The sequence below is a fragment of the Diabrotica undecimpunctata genome, chromosome 3, assembly GCF_040954645.1.
Source record: "Diabrotica undecimpunctata isolate CICGRU chromosome 3, icDiaUnde3, whole genome shotgun sequence".
NCBI classification, from domain to species: Eukaryota; Metazoa; Arthropoda; class Insecta; order Coleoptera; family Chrysomelidae; genus Diabrotica; species Diabrotica undecimpunctata.
Genome location: NC_092805.1, coordinates 96,180,901 through 96,195,932, shown reverse-complemented (window position 1 = coordinate 96,195,932; position 15,032 = coordinate 96,180,901).

The window sequence follows — 15,032 nt, the reverse complement described above, 5'->3', positions numbered from 1 at the left end:
GAGTGCTGTATCGAAAATTAAAAAAAAATTCCAAGATACAAATGACATCAAGGGTCGTCCCAGAAGTGGTAGAAGTCGATGTACAACAGCAGCACAAGACCGGCAAATAGCATCGATAGCTCGTAGAAATCGTCTGGAATCTACAAGTGGTATATCCAGACAAATTTCTAGGCTTCGAGGACTGAATATTTCACGGCAAATCATAATACGCAGACTAAATGTGGTAAATTTGTATAAAGTTTAGGAACACGTAGAGGTCTAGAAGACCCCTTTTCATTACAAGGGGAATACAGTTCAACTGAATATATTCAAAGAAAATGGCATTTCAGATGCTCTGATATGACTTTAAAAACTTTTTCCACTATTTTATAATATCTTGGTAATCACATGAACATGATAACCTTACTACCACTTTCTTCCTGTAATAAATTTTGCTTACTGATTTGGAGTATTTAATCCTTTAATATACTTTTAGAACTTCAGATTTATTGCTATATTTACAATCTTCTCTCAACGTGTATATTAGGTATCTTTATTTACTATAATTGTCGCAAACTATTCGTCACGATTTTTTTTAAACCTTCGTTACATTCGTAGTTTTAAGAGTATATAGGGTTTCCATAAATGCTCCTCGCAAAAGAAAACTACAAATTCTGGAACACATTTTTTATCGAGTTTATATACCTAAATCAACTTACCGATAAATGCTTCCTAAATGATCTATATATCTTATAGATCTGTTTAAAAATGGAGCTTTGACATCGGCCTAATCCATGTTTTTCAAAAATCTGCAATGGAACCGTTCTGTAAATTTTTTTTCTAAAATTAATTACTCTCGATACCTAGAGAAATCAGCTTCTAACCAGTCAGATCTCTGGAGTCTGTTGTCAACTCAAAGACACATCCGTAATAAACAGTATTAGCGTTTTTTAATAATGAGTTTGGTATATTAGAATGTTTGCTTTCACATTTAACCAGTTTATTTAATAACATGTATAAGTATTATAAAAATAATGGAATTTTTGTTATATTACTTAGGAATCTAAAATCTTCATGTAGAATAAGAGCTGTCAGATCCTTAAATGGATAGTGATAGTACGATGAAATATGTGTGATGTTTTAATTAGTTTAATTATCTGGCTAGGTAAACAGGAGACTTGCCGAAACCTTTGTACAGCTTGTCCCAGGTTGTTATGTTATGCAGGGTATACCGAAACCTAGAGGTGATAGAAGAAAAGTAGTATAAGATGTCATGACTTCTTTTTTCGTTAAAGTAACGATTGCCCAAATAAATCATCAATAGCTCCCCATATTGCGATTATTGAAAAATATCGAAAAAAACAGGGTTATATTTCTTTTTATTAAGAAACATTTTAAAGAACTTTATTGGAACTTTACAAAAATATTAGAAATATAATACACATACAAACATCAATAATAAACAACGTAACAAATAGAATTACTTTTACAAAAATATAAAAATTATAATAAATGTTCTACCGTTTTGTTATAATAATAATTGCCAACTGTTTCTTATAGATCTTACACAATTGAGTATATGCATTGGCTTTATTTTTTAAATGCTTGATAAATGCTTTTGTACAAAATCTCACTCTAAGATCACTACGTTCATAGCGTAGTTAATCAAACTCACATTTTTTCATGCATAATAGGTTGTCGTATTACGTATATGCATGTTTTATTGAATCAAACTAAAGCTAATTTTTTTTTTCAAAATATGATAATATAAGGTTACCTGAGAAAAAAGCGCGCATTGGCACTTGTTTGACAATATGTTTATTATTACCAGTGGCGTTACACGCTGGCTCTATTTTATTTTATCTTTTATTCCTCGTGGCTGGCAACTCTAATTTGCGACCATTTTTTCTCACTCAAATTTATATCATCGTATTAAAAAAAACGCTAGCTTTCATTTGATATAAAAACATGCTTAAACGCCATGAGCGGCGTATTTTATTTAAAACATAAATGAACGAAATAAAATTTTTGTTCAAAAATTAATAACTAATAATCAAATTAAAAATACTTGCGGTCTCTTTTTGACCGGTAACCTATTATCAATGTATTCTGCTAATTCTAAATGTATGTAAAAATGTGAGTTAGATTAACTAATTTATGAACGTAGTGATCTTGCAGTGGGATTTTTGGCTATTATTGATATTTTATTAATTATTAATAATAATTATTTCTTGATGTTAAAGGGTGTTTTATAAATATTTAAAAATCCCCAAATAAAAAAATCAGAAGAGTTTTAGTGAACTAGGAACATAAAATCGAATCCACCAATTATGAAATGTTTAATTTAAATAATTTGGAAACGAATTCGGCATTATGGGAAGGAGCTCCATCTTCTCACCAAGATGTATTCCTCTCAGACAAATACATCTCCCGGTAAATCCCCAGGCATCCCCCTAAAACGCCCTCTCATAGGGCGAAAAACAAAAAAAAAGGATTTACCAAAAATCTGTACGTCGTAAAAAAATTAGACGAGATAATTTTAAACAAAAATCTTAATTAGCTCTTTTTGTGTAAAATGAACTGTCCTCTCAGAAACAATGCTTGAAGCGACTGGCGATTTTGAATGTCAGTTAGCGCGCGAAATCAATTTTAAATAAACTTTGTATCAACTCAACAGTAAAAATTCAATATCTTTTGATCAGAGTATCGACAAAAATCAAAATGCGTTTTAAAGGTGAAAAGTGCAGCTTTCTAGTGCACTTTTTGTATTTTGTCGCTTTTAGTCAGTTTTTATAAAGGTATTAAATAAATAAACGTTCTTTGAAGTTTTTTATGATTCTCATGAGATTAATAAAATTTATTTACGTTCATTTCATTGACCGGTCACTATGTAATTTCCATTGATAGATCCTAATCTTCAAAACCTATAGCATGATATTTTTTGAAAATGAGGCTCTAACAATGGAAATTCCTTTACGACAGTTCCATGAAAGTGATAAATTTTATTAAGCTCATAAGAATCATAAAAAATGGCAAAAATCGCGCCACGTTTATTTATTTACCACTTTTATAAAAGCAGCCTTCATTTGCGGCAGAATACAAAGACTGTATACCAAAGCTGCGGTCTTCAACTTTAAAACGCATTGGGATTTACGTCGATAATATATTCTGGTCAAAAGATATCGAATTTTTATCGTCGACTTGATAAAAATTTTATTTAAAATTTATTTTGCACGTAATTGAAATTCAAAATCGCCGGTCGCTTCAAACGTTGTTTCTCAGAGAACAAAAGTATCTCAGCTACATTTTTTATTTGAAATATTTTTTTGAAAAGATTCTTGGTAAATCGATTTTTTCCGTTTTCCCCCCTTGCGATGGGGCATTTTAGGGAAAAGCCAGGGGGTAAAAGCGGTAACTTTTTTGCATCTTTTTTGGAATCTTAAAATTCTCTATGACGACTGAACTAATATATCTGCAGCAAATAGTTTATCATCAAATACATGACAAACTACATATTTTATTATGCTTGACAAAACAACTAACGTTAAAACCAAATCTCCCTTACCTCCTGATTCCTTGAACTAAGTGAGGATTTAAGTCATTCCAATACAGTTTCATTGTGCCAGTTTTGCAGTGGATATGCGAGCTTCATCGCTAAATATTAACCTTGAATAAAAATTTGGATTTTCAATACATTTCTCTATTTACCATTCTGTAAATTGTATCCTTCTCACATAATAATCTACGTATAATTTTTGTCGGCCAGATGTACGATAAGGTTTAAATTTATGTTAACTTAAAATTCACCCAGCACTGTCTTTTGAGTACTGTTATATATCTAACTATCTCACAGTTTTTTAAAAATTTTTTTAATAAAGAAGATATAGCCCTGTCGTTATCGACAGTTTTCAATAAACGCCCTGTATCTCGCTAATATGGGTAGCTATTGACGATTTGGTTAGGCAATCGTTACTATAACGAAAGAAGAAGTCTGGTTAAAAAACGAAAAAGTAGTTAAGATGGCATCTTAACTACTTTTTTTCTATCTCATCTAGATTTCGGTATACCCCGCAAAACAACCAATTTGGGATATCCTGTACAGTACACAGAATGAATCATGGCCGGTCACAAATACTGCCTTCTAAGTAAACTATATAAAAAAAATTTAACCGCTCAAACTCGCGAGATAATGTAATTAGTATTTCGATACATGAAAAAAGAAAACTCTTTAGAGAAACTTAAAATTTCTATTAATATGATGAATCTATTAATATGATGGTCACTACTGCGACCGGTGTCTCCGGAAGAAGTTAGTTGCAGGTAAATGTTTATCTGTTATATCTCCCCAAAAAATAAAAAATAGGAAAACAATCTAAAATTGACTTAAGACAACTTATATAAAGGTATATTACGTGTAATTATTATATTACAAATACATTTACTGTTGACAAAATTATGCATACAATGCCAAATAAAAGAAAATTAAAGAAGCTGGATTTGATATACAGCTAGAATAGATCCTCTATGAAAAGTAGTTATGTCAATAGATTTTCGTTGCAGGAAAAGAAAACAAATGAAAACTCTTAATGGAAACATGATATTCAGTTCTTAAGAAAAAGAATGAACAATTTTGTATACAATAATCGATTGTAATGGATTCAACTTATATTCATAGTAAATCATACTGTGAATACTTATTGAACTGATGATTCCAATAAAAGATTATCAAGATCTATGTAAACAGTCCAAAGATCAAAGATTTTATTGAGAACGTTAAAGTTATTTTTAAGGCCAATATAACAACAGGAGATTATCATATTGATATGAATTTTGAAAATTATAAAAGATGCTTGGTAGAGAAATAAATGAATTACTAACTTGCCTATGAAATATACGGTAAATAAAAATTGACAATGCTCATTACCATAATGTTCAAAAGGATACAACACAAAATTTTAATAGCAGAAAACATGTTATGACTGGTTAAAGTCTAAAAACATTTGCTTGCATCCTAGCATGTTAAAGCCTGATTTATATACTATTGTTCAACTCAATAGGTAACTTTAAACTTACATTCTTTCGCCTGGGCGTTGTGCGCCTGAGCGAATGGGCATTGAATGGCCCATTCCAATCGCGCGTAATTAAGCAGTGGAAAGATTGCGCTATTCCAAGCGTGTATCGCTAATAGCGAGGACGCTCCAGTCCCAGAGGATTGAATGCCGTTTTTAACGCAAGTGATCAAAAAGCAAGTGTAAATTAAAAACTGTCAGCGAATCCTTCGTGATCCTAGTGGCATGGTAGAAAGTTTAGCAGTTTTGGTGAGATTCCCCACAATGTTCAAAATAAAAAGAAAAGACAATTACTTAACTGCTTTGTATGCTCCAGAGCTTATACAAATTGCCCAGCAAGATTAAGGAGTTACTGGTGTAACAAATGGAGCAAAAATCGTAATCGATTCGGGTACATGCCTCTTTTAAAAAACTGGAACTAAATTTCCCTGATGATTTTAAAAATTACTTAAGGATGGATTCTTCTTGGAGATAGTATCTCCTTTAATTGTAAAACTGGATACTAGAGTTGGACAAAGTATAAGCGCGGAAGAAAGATTAACTGCCACCTTATGTTATCTGGCTACAGCCCGTTTCTTTGAGGATTTGAAATTTTCTACAAAAATTAAGTCAGATTATTTCAGATACATGAAAAGCAATCTACAGTGAATTAAAACAAGTATTTTAAGGTATGTACATATAATAATACACTCTCTTCTATGTCTGCTAGCTGCACGCGTCAGAGTTTTGCATTCATATTTTGGACCCAAAAAAATATGTTACGTTGTGTTGGCTATTTGCGCACTACATAATTGTTTAAGAAAGAATAGTACTTCTTATGTTACTGCCACTTTATTTTATTTTGAAGACGCTACATCACATGATATACGTGGGGGAGAATGGAGAACAAACAACACTGAATTGTGTAACTTAAACTCTACTGCAAATAGAGGTTCTACTGAGTCGGCAAAAATAAATCGAGAAAACTATGTAAATTACATTAACCCAAAAGGTTCAGTAGCAGGATGAGATGATAAAGAAAGGAAAATCTTAGCTTCTATAAATAATAAAAAATAAAAAATCAAATATATTTTACCTGTGAAGTATCATTGTCTTTATTGCTTTCTTCCTGGACAGATGCTCCTAATCTAAATTCGATTCCATGTTACTGATACTTGGTATTGGTGTTTCCTGGTCTTTTGTGAACAGTAAAAAGTCATAATACCAAAGAGATGAAGTGAGAACTTCCTCTTGACTTGCACCGCTTCTTTTGGATTAGTTGCATTTTTTCATCTCTTTTCTAAATGACCCACCAAAACTTTGGATATTTTTGGCCACATAATTTTGTTGGCCTTTCGATAAATTTTTTTGCAAAGTTTAATTAGCCCTTCGTTTGCTGATATTTTTAGATTTTTATTGCAATTTTCTTTAGATTGGACTTTCTGTAAACAAGTAAATGATTTGTACATTTCCACGAATTAACTTATGAAGTTCTTTGACCAGTACCGTGAATCATCCATGATTATACCAAACGTATAGAGTGGAAGTTTAAATTGACTGACACTCTTGGAGCACGGGAGCGGAAAAATGATCACATGACTAGAACGTGGATCGCGAGAGTATTTACACTGGCAGGCTTTCTTGCGCGAATGGAATGGACCGTTTAAATCACCCGCGAAAGAATATAAGTGTAAAGGTACCTAATGAGCCAAAATTTAAAATCTTGATGACGAAATTGATAAAATTTTGAGACAAAATTGCCATGTTTGTGATTATTTCCCTACCACCCAGACGAGTTAGTATGGATATATTTTAAACATTGTTGCACAAAAATACATCTTTTAATATTAAAAATCATTTTTTAACAGATATGTGTGTTTAGTGCTGATGAATGGAAAAAACGTGATCATACAATAAAGTGGGAAAATAAGTTCTTAGAAGCAGAAGCAATAACAGATAATTTTCTAATTAATTAACCTGATGATTCTGAATCGGACAATATAGAGGAAGTCGACGATAGTAGAATTGAGTAGAAAACACTGTATATTATGTATCATATTTAACAAAATCGTACTGACTAATTTGATAAATGATTTAGTTAAAAATTTATAAATTTTGTTTTTTACGCAAATTTTTCTTTACTGAATAGAAAGTTTCGGAAAAAGGTAAACCTAAAGGTAAATTTTACCCAAAGGGTCATAACAAAATAGCATAACATATTTTAAGACAAATAGTCGACAATTTTTTAAGTTTATTTTATGCTATTTCTTATTCCTGTCTAAAGCTAGACTTGCATAAAAATTTTTTTTTCGGAATACTTTCTCTCTCTAACACAGACCATTGGTTTGCGAGCGTCTCTCACCGGCCATGTCTCATTCTGTTTACTTATGTAAAAGTCAGTAAAAGTATTAGTCAGATCTCTAGGTTATTGATTATGTCCAAAAAAAAAAGGAGCTAAAAGGAACTACGACGTTAAAGGAGTTTTTGTTATTATTTTTATTTATTAGGTATTGTTTCATATGGTCAATAGATCCCCAAATACAAAAACACAGCAGAGAATTCAACGCATTTTTCGTACATATACATCTACAGAAAAGTCGTTCAAAATTAAATTTCATATTGAAATGTCTCAAAATGACGTTCGATAGAAGTTTTTAGAATGTATAGTATCCGAGATACGATTTGTCAAAGTTCGTCACTTACACCAGTTTATTTCGCGGTTTCGCTGTTTTTTCGCAAATATTGTTCTATGACTTTTTTTTACTCAGATACATGCAGATTTAGTACAGCTAATATAAGAAAAAAAATACCTTTAATATGGGCTATTTAGTCTAGCCGTCAGACAGTTGATCCCTAAAAATTATACAGGATAGCTAAACTTTTCCGGAGAATATTAATTTTGGAACCCCAAAAAAGATGCAAAAAAGCTTACACCGTTTACCCTTGGGCTTCCCCCTAAAACTCCCCTCGTAGAGGGGTGAAAACACAAACGAATCGATTTACCAAGAATCTGTACGCCGTAGAAAAAAATATTTTAAATAAAAAATGTAGCTGAGATAATTTTAAACAATAATGGTAATTAACACTTTTTGTGTAGAATGAACCGTTCTCTCAGGAACAACGTTTGAAGCAACCGTTGATGTTACGCGCGCGCAATCAATGTTCAATAAAATTTGTATCAGCTCGACGGTAAAAATTCGATATCTTTTGATCCAAGTGTCGACAAAAGTAAATATGCGTTTTAAAGGAAAAAAGTGTAGCTTTCGTCTGCAGTTTTTTATTTTACCGCAATTAAACTCACTTTTTATAAAGATAAATAAATAAACGTGGCGCGATTTTTAGCATTATTTAGGATTTTCGTGAGATCAATAGAATTGATCACTTTCGTTGACCAGTCGTATTAAAATTTTCATTTTTAGAGATTAATCTTTAAAACCTATGATATGAATTTTCAATTTTGATTTGTGGCTACAAATATAAGGCCTTTGAAATATGTTTAAAAATCGCAGAATTTAATGTTTTACGTTACAAACTATCGCACGTCACGGGAAATGCCTCCAAGAAGACGGTTTTGAGTGTAGTTTATAGCAGAAGTTTGGTTTTTTTTTTAAACGTACTAGTCTAGTCGAAGAAAAAAGTTTTACATGTTTTAGACCGTTTGTTACGTGAAAGTTTAAATCCAGCGTTTTTTAAGCATATTTCAAATGCCTCAGATTTGTTGCCAAAACTCAAAACTAAAATTTCATGCTATAGGTTTTGAAGGTTAGACTCTAGTAATAGAAACTTCATAGTGGCCAGTCAATAAAAGGAATATATTGTGTTAATCTCATGAGAATCATAAAAATGGAAAAATCGTGCCACGTTTACGTGTTTAACACCTTTATAAAATCGCTTTTATTTGCGGCAAAATACAAAAATTTTATACGATAGCCGAACTCTTTACCTTTAAAACGCATCTTGATTTTTGTCGATAGGACACTTGGATCAAAAGATATGGAATTTTTACCGTCGAGCTGATACAAATTTTATTAAACATTGATTTCTTCGCGCGTGTGACATTCAAAATCGACGGTCATTTCAAGCGTTGTTTGTGAGAGAACTGTTTATTCTACACAAAAAGTGCTAATAAACATTTTTGTTTAAAATTATCTTAGCTGCATTAGTTATTTCAAACATTTTTTTCTACGGCATACAGATTCTTGGTAAATCAATTTTTTTGCGTTTTTCCCTCGACTAGAGGGACTTTAGGGGAAAGCCCGGCGGTCAAAGTGGTAAACTTTTTTGCATCCTTTTTGGGGCCCCAAAATTAATATTCTCGGCAAAATTCAGCTTGTTTGTATGATTTTTAGAGGTTCAGTGGGATTTTCGTCTCAGGCGACTAGAGTAACTGTAGAAGTTTCTGGGATAAATTTCAAGCAAGATAAGTTTCTTCAAAGTTTTCTACTTTCAACGATTTTTGCTAACTTTTACGGGCTATTTTTGAAATTTCTCGTTTTAACTTCTTTCCTTGTACGTTTAGCTATACATTTAGCCAAATTATAAAGGAAGCTTATTTTCTGTGGTTTAAAATGGTTTATTGTAAATGATCCTAGGACTAACGGTAACCAAGATACGGTTCATCAAAGTATGATGTTTGCAAAGATTTTTACTAACTTTTAGGGATATTTTTTAATTCTTAGTCCATTGTTGTCCAATAAAAAAGAAAGCATTTTTGTGGCCTTTAAAATGGTGGATGATACTTATCTGATTAATTGAAACAGAGTGATATTTTGTATCGGTATTATTTTAAATTATTAATTTTTTTTACACAAAGCAAGGAAACGTGCGGAGAATCGGAAAACAAAAAACTGTATTAGTCATAGTAAACGTCATATTTGTTCTTTTTCTTTTTCTGTAGACATGACTTTGTTTTTCAATGTGTCTCCAGTAAGTTGGTATTCCATTGTTTTCGAGGTCTTCCTACTGATCCTTTTCCCATTGGGGAACCGTCTTTACTACTCTATTTGTTGTCATTTGGCTTATATTATCGTTCCATTCTATTCTTTTATTTCTTACTCGGTGCTTGATGTTTTGCACCCTGTTGTCATCTACGTCGTATATCTGTACTTCTAGCTCTGTCTCATAGCGTTTTACAATTAATTTTTTTACAAATGTTTTCATTTTTGCTGTTTCTAACATCTTTTTTGTCCTCTTTGTCGTGTTATCATTTAAACAATTTTCAATGTCAACGTATATTTCTTCGTCAGCATTAGCTTCAATATCTTATTCTGATACCTTAGTGACGTTAGAGAATTAAAGTTATGTCGAAACCCTTCATTTCGATAGGAAATTTTATTTTGAACAACTTTTTGGTAGATGTCTATGCACGAAAAGTTCATAGAACTTACCCAAATGCACCCTAGTGAATAGGGACTAATTTAGTTCTAAAATCCACCGCTTTAAATGATAACACTCTGCAGTTTTTTTATATTTTGATATTGGGGGGTCCTTTGACCATATAAAACAATAAAACCACTTTAACATTGTAGTTCCTTTCTAAAGTATATAATTAACAGTCTACTCTTTAACATCTAGTCAATTTACATGTAATTAGTGTGTACGAAAATATGCATGTACGAAAAGTGCATAGAACTTACCCAAATACACCCTAGTGAATAGGGACTAATTTAGTTCTAAAATCCACCGCTTTAAATGATAACACTCTGCAGTTTTTTTATATTTTGATATTGGGGGGTCCTTTGACCATATAAAACAATAAAACCACTTTAACATTGTAGTTCCTTTCTAAATTATATAATTAACAGTCTACTCTTTAACATCTAGTCAATTTACATGTAATTCGTGTTATATTAAATAATAAAACGTTTTGTTAAATAGGTGTGAATAAAATATGTCATTTTAATGCTCTTTTATTTTCAATGTAATAGATGCAAAAATAAAAAATGATTTAATAAGGGCTAAGTTAGGCTACCTTCTTAGATTACCCAAAATAAGACATTAAGAGTACGCAACCGCAGTAGAAATTATCCAAAACAAGAACGATATGATAACGATATCGATTTAATAGCGAGATATCAGGAATATTGAGTATTTATGCTTATATCCATGCCTCTTTACAAGTTTCTCATTATGACAGCTTTCTTACCGGAAAATTAATATATTTAGATATATTAACATATTTAGATGTATGTATGAAACAAAATAAAAGTAAACCGATATAACTGAGCATCGAAGTCGACTGGGTTAGCAATTCTGAGCAAAAATAACATAAAAAGTCAGTTAAACCGAGATTTGAACACACTCACATTTGAAGACACCACAGTTCTTTATTGAAATCGTTTCCGCCCTCTCTGTAAAATATCTATTGATAGATATGTCGTAGAATCCTGAAACTTGGTACATGATTTATCATTGGTATAAGTACGAATTCTACTAAATTAAAATCAGTATGAATTTTCTTCTTTTTCTCATGAACTTATGCCTTTTCTTTTTGTTAAACGAAAAGTTCTAGAACCTTAAAAATCTCTTTTAGGTTCTTTTTGGTGTTCAAAAGTTGTTTCGGGTTATTCAATACTTCTTTGTGTTAAAGAGATATTGCATAGATAGATAAACAACACGATTTTAAAAAGGATCTGCAAGTCCTTAATAATGAAAGAGCTACATTATTTTGTTTAGCATACAATACCTTCCATTTATTAAAATAACCATAAAAAGTGTCAAATTTTGTACTAATCAAGAGGAGGACCATAAATTTTTGTCATAAATAGTAGGATAAATGTTTAACAGATAATTGTGTGAATAGTTTTTCTGGATACTTAAAAAAAATTTATTAGGGCTGTACTTAATCAGCTGTGGATCTGAATATTTGTGGAATATAAGCGAAATTACATGGAGGTTGATAAATCATCTAAATGGTACCTTTTGATTATGTTATATTTTAAAAATCACGAATGACACAATACAAAAAAAAATTAAACTGCCAAGTGTACTAATTCTGCCCATCGACTGCTGCGTCACCTTAATACTGAACTAGACAATGAAAAAGCTACCAGTAAACTAATTGGTGATCTCTAAATGCGGATATAAATATTATGGGTTCCAATGCAATTCTCTCGAAAGCCATCAACATCATGTAGGGATCTTTTAGGTCTCAGTATAATACTTATTCTGTAGCTCCACAATCCATCGCGGGTCTTGGCTTACTATACTATCTGCCTTTATTTTTTTCTGTTCATTATAAGGTCTTTGCCCGTTTGTAAGCCCATGGTGTTAGCGATGTTGTCTCTACATATGGTGCATAGTCATCCTCGTAGTAATTCTGGATTAGACTGTCATGATAGTTTTTTTCATAGGTTATCTGGCTCGTTGGACATGACCTGCTTTCTTAACATCTATGCCTTGGCCTCCCTTAAAATGTCGATGTGCTGGTGTAGTTCCTTATGTTCTTATCTGGTGTCATCATCAATTACTAGGCCATATATTTTTCTTAACACTTTCCTTTCGAAGCAACGTAATTTTTCTTCTGTGACTTTTATTAGTGTCCAGCTTTCGCATCCGTACAATACTATCGGTCCTCAGTGATGAATATGGGCTAAAACTTAATACTTCTAAGAAAAAACTTATGGTTGTCAGCAAAACGGTGTTACAATCAACGAACATCAGAGCCTTTGGAATAGAGTTAGAAAGAGTCCACAATATTACCTATTTGGGCGCAAACGTTAACGATAAATGAGATATAAATAAAGAAATAAGAATAGGCATTGAAAAAGCCAGAACCGCCTTCTATAAATTAAAGAAAATTCTAATTAATAGAGATATTACGTTAAACCTTAAAATCAGATTAATACGCTGCTACATATTCTTCACATTGCTGTATGGTATGGAGAGCTGGACCATTACAGAGACATTAATGAAAAAATTGGAAGTCTTTGAGATGTGGATTTATCTACGAGTGTTGCGGATAAGTTGGGTTGATCGAAGAAGAAATGAAATAGTTTTTCATCGAATGAAACAGAGCACAGAAATAACAAAAACGGTAAAAATTCGAAAGTTTCAATATTTCGGTCATGTACTGAGACATCCAGAGAGGTATAACTTTCTACACCTCATAATACAGGGTAAGATCGCCGGAAGGAGAGCCCAGGCCGAAGAAAAACATCCTGGCTCCGAAATCTCCAAAAATGGTATCAAGAGACCACCGCTAATTCTTCTTCTTCTTCATGTGCCTTGTCCGTTCCGAACGTTGGCAATTAACATGGCTATTCTGACTTTGATGGATTCGACCGTTACTTGATGGAAATTCATTTTATGTAACAATAAAACACTGAAAACTTTGTTTTCAAAACTTCCACAAATTTTTATTTTAAATTCTTATCACTGATAAGAATTTAAATATGATATGTGATAAGAATTTAAAATAAAAATTTGTGGAAGTTTTGAAAACAAAGTTTTCAGTGTTTTATTGTTACATATTCTGACTTTGTTTACGGCAGATCTGAATAGTTCAGCAGATGACAATCCGAACCATTGCCGCAAGTTTTGAGTGTCTTCTCCTCCCTGGACCCCTTCTGCTGTCTATTTTCCCTTGAATGATCAGTTGTAGTACTCTATATTTATTATGTCTCATAACGTGACCCAAGTATTCCAACTTTCTTTTCTTTATACTTATTCCTAACCAACTATTCCCAACTTCGTTGGTCACGTGCTCAGTCCAGGATATACGTAATATACGTCGGTAAGCCCACATTTCGAAGGCCTCTACTTTTTTCATCAATGTTGCGGTCATTGTCCACGCCTCCATTCCATATAACAAAACCGGGAATACATAATAATAAGTCGAATTTTGAGAGGTAGGGTGAGGCTTTTAGAGGGGAAAATTTGCTTTATGCTAGTGAACGATGCTCTTGCCTTTTCTACTCTTATACGTATTTCCTTCACTTAATCCCAATTTGAGTTAACTGTTGTTCCCAAGTAGATGTACGAATCCACGTGTTCAATTCTTTCATTGTCTAATATCAGTTGCTGTGGTGGTTGTTGGGTTATGCTTACTAACATCCATTTGGTTTTTGTGATATTTAGTCTGAGTCCGTATTGTGCACTTGTTTTTTGTATCTTACCCATTAGGCAACTCAGTCCCACCATGCTACTTGCTAGAATCACAGTGTCATCAGCATACCTTATGTTATTAATTATTTCTTCATTTATCTTTATGCCTTCTGTGCTTTCCTCCAGCGTTGTCTTAAATACTTCTTCTGAGTATATATTAAAGACAATAGGAGACAAGATACAGCCCTGTCGTACCCCTTTCTTGATCTCAATTTTATTGGTCAATGTAGGTCCTACTTTCACTTTAGCTGTTTGGCCCCAATAGAGACTCGCTATTGTTCGAATGTCTCTGTAGTCGACTCCGATCTTATGGAGAACTTCAATTATCTTTTCGTGCTTTACGTTATCGAATGCTTTTGCGTAGTCTATAAAGCATATGTACACGTCTTTGTTCATATCTCTGCAGCGCTGGATGAGTACCTGTAGACTAAAAAGTGCTTCTCTTGTCCCAAGAGAATTCCGAAACCCAAACTGCGAATCTCCAATGTTATCCTCGCATTTTTTGCTTATTCTGTTGTAAATAACCTTGGTGTATGAATTCGAAATGTAGTTAATTAGACTTATCACCCGATGTTGATCACAAGACTTTGCTTTCGGTTTTTTCGGTATGGCAACAAAAGTTGACTCTAGCCAGTCTTCAGGAAACTCCCCGCTGTTATAAATATTGTTAAAGAGTCTGACGAGTGAGTCTAGAAATTGACTGTTTGTTTCGCACAGCATTTTCAATACTTCCCCGTATACGTTATCGTTGCCTGATCTTTTGTTATTTTTAAGACCCTTTATAGCATTCTCCACTTCTGATTTTAGAATAGAAGGGCCAGTATCATCATTGCTCAGTGTATACCCACTAGGACGGTCATCATTAAACAGTTGTTCCACATAAGTTTCCCAGATTCTAAC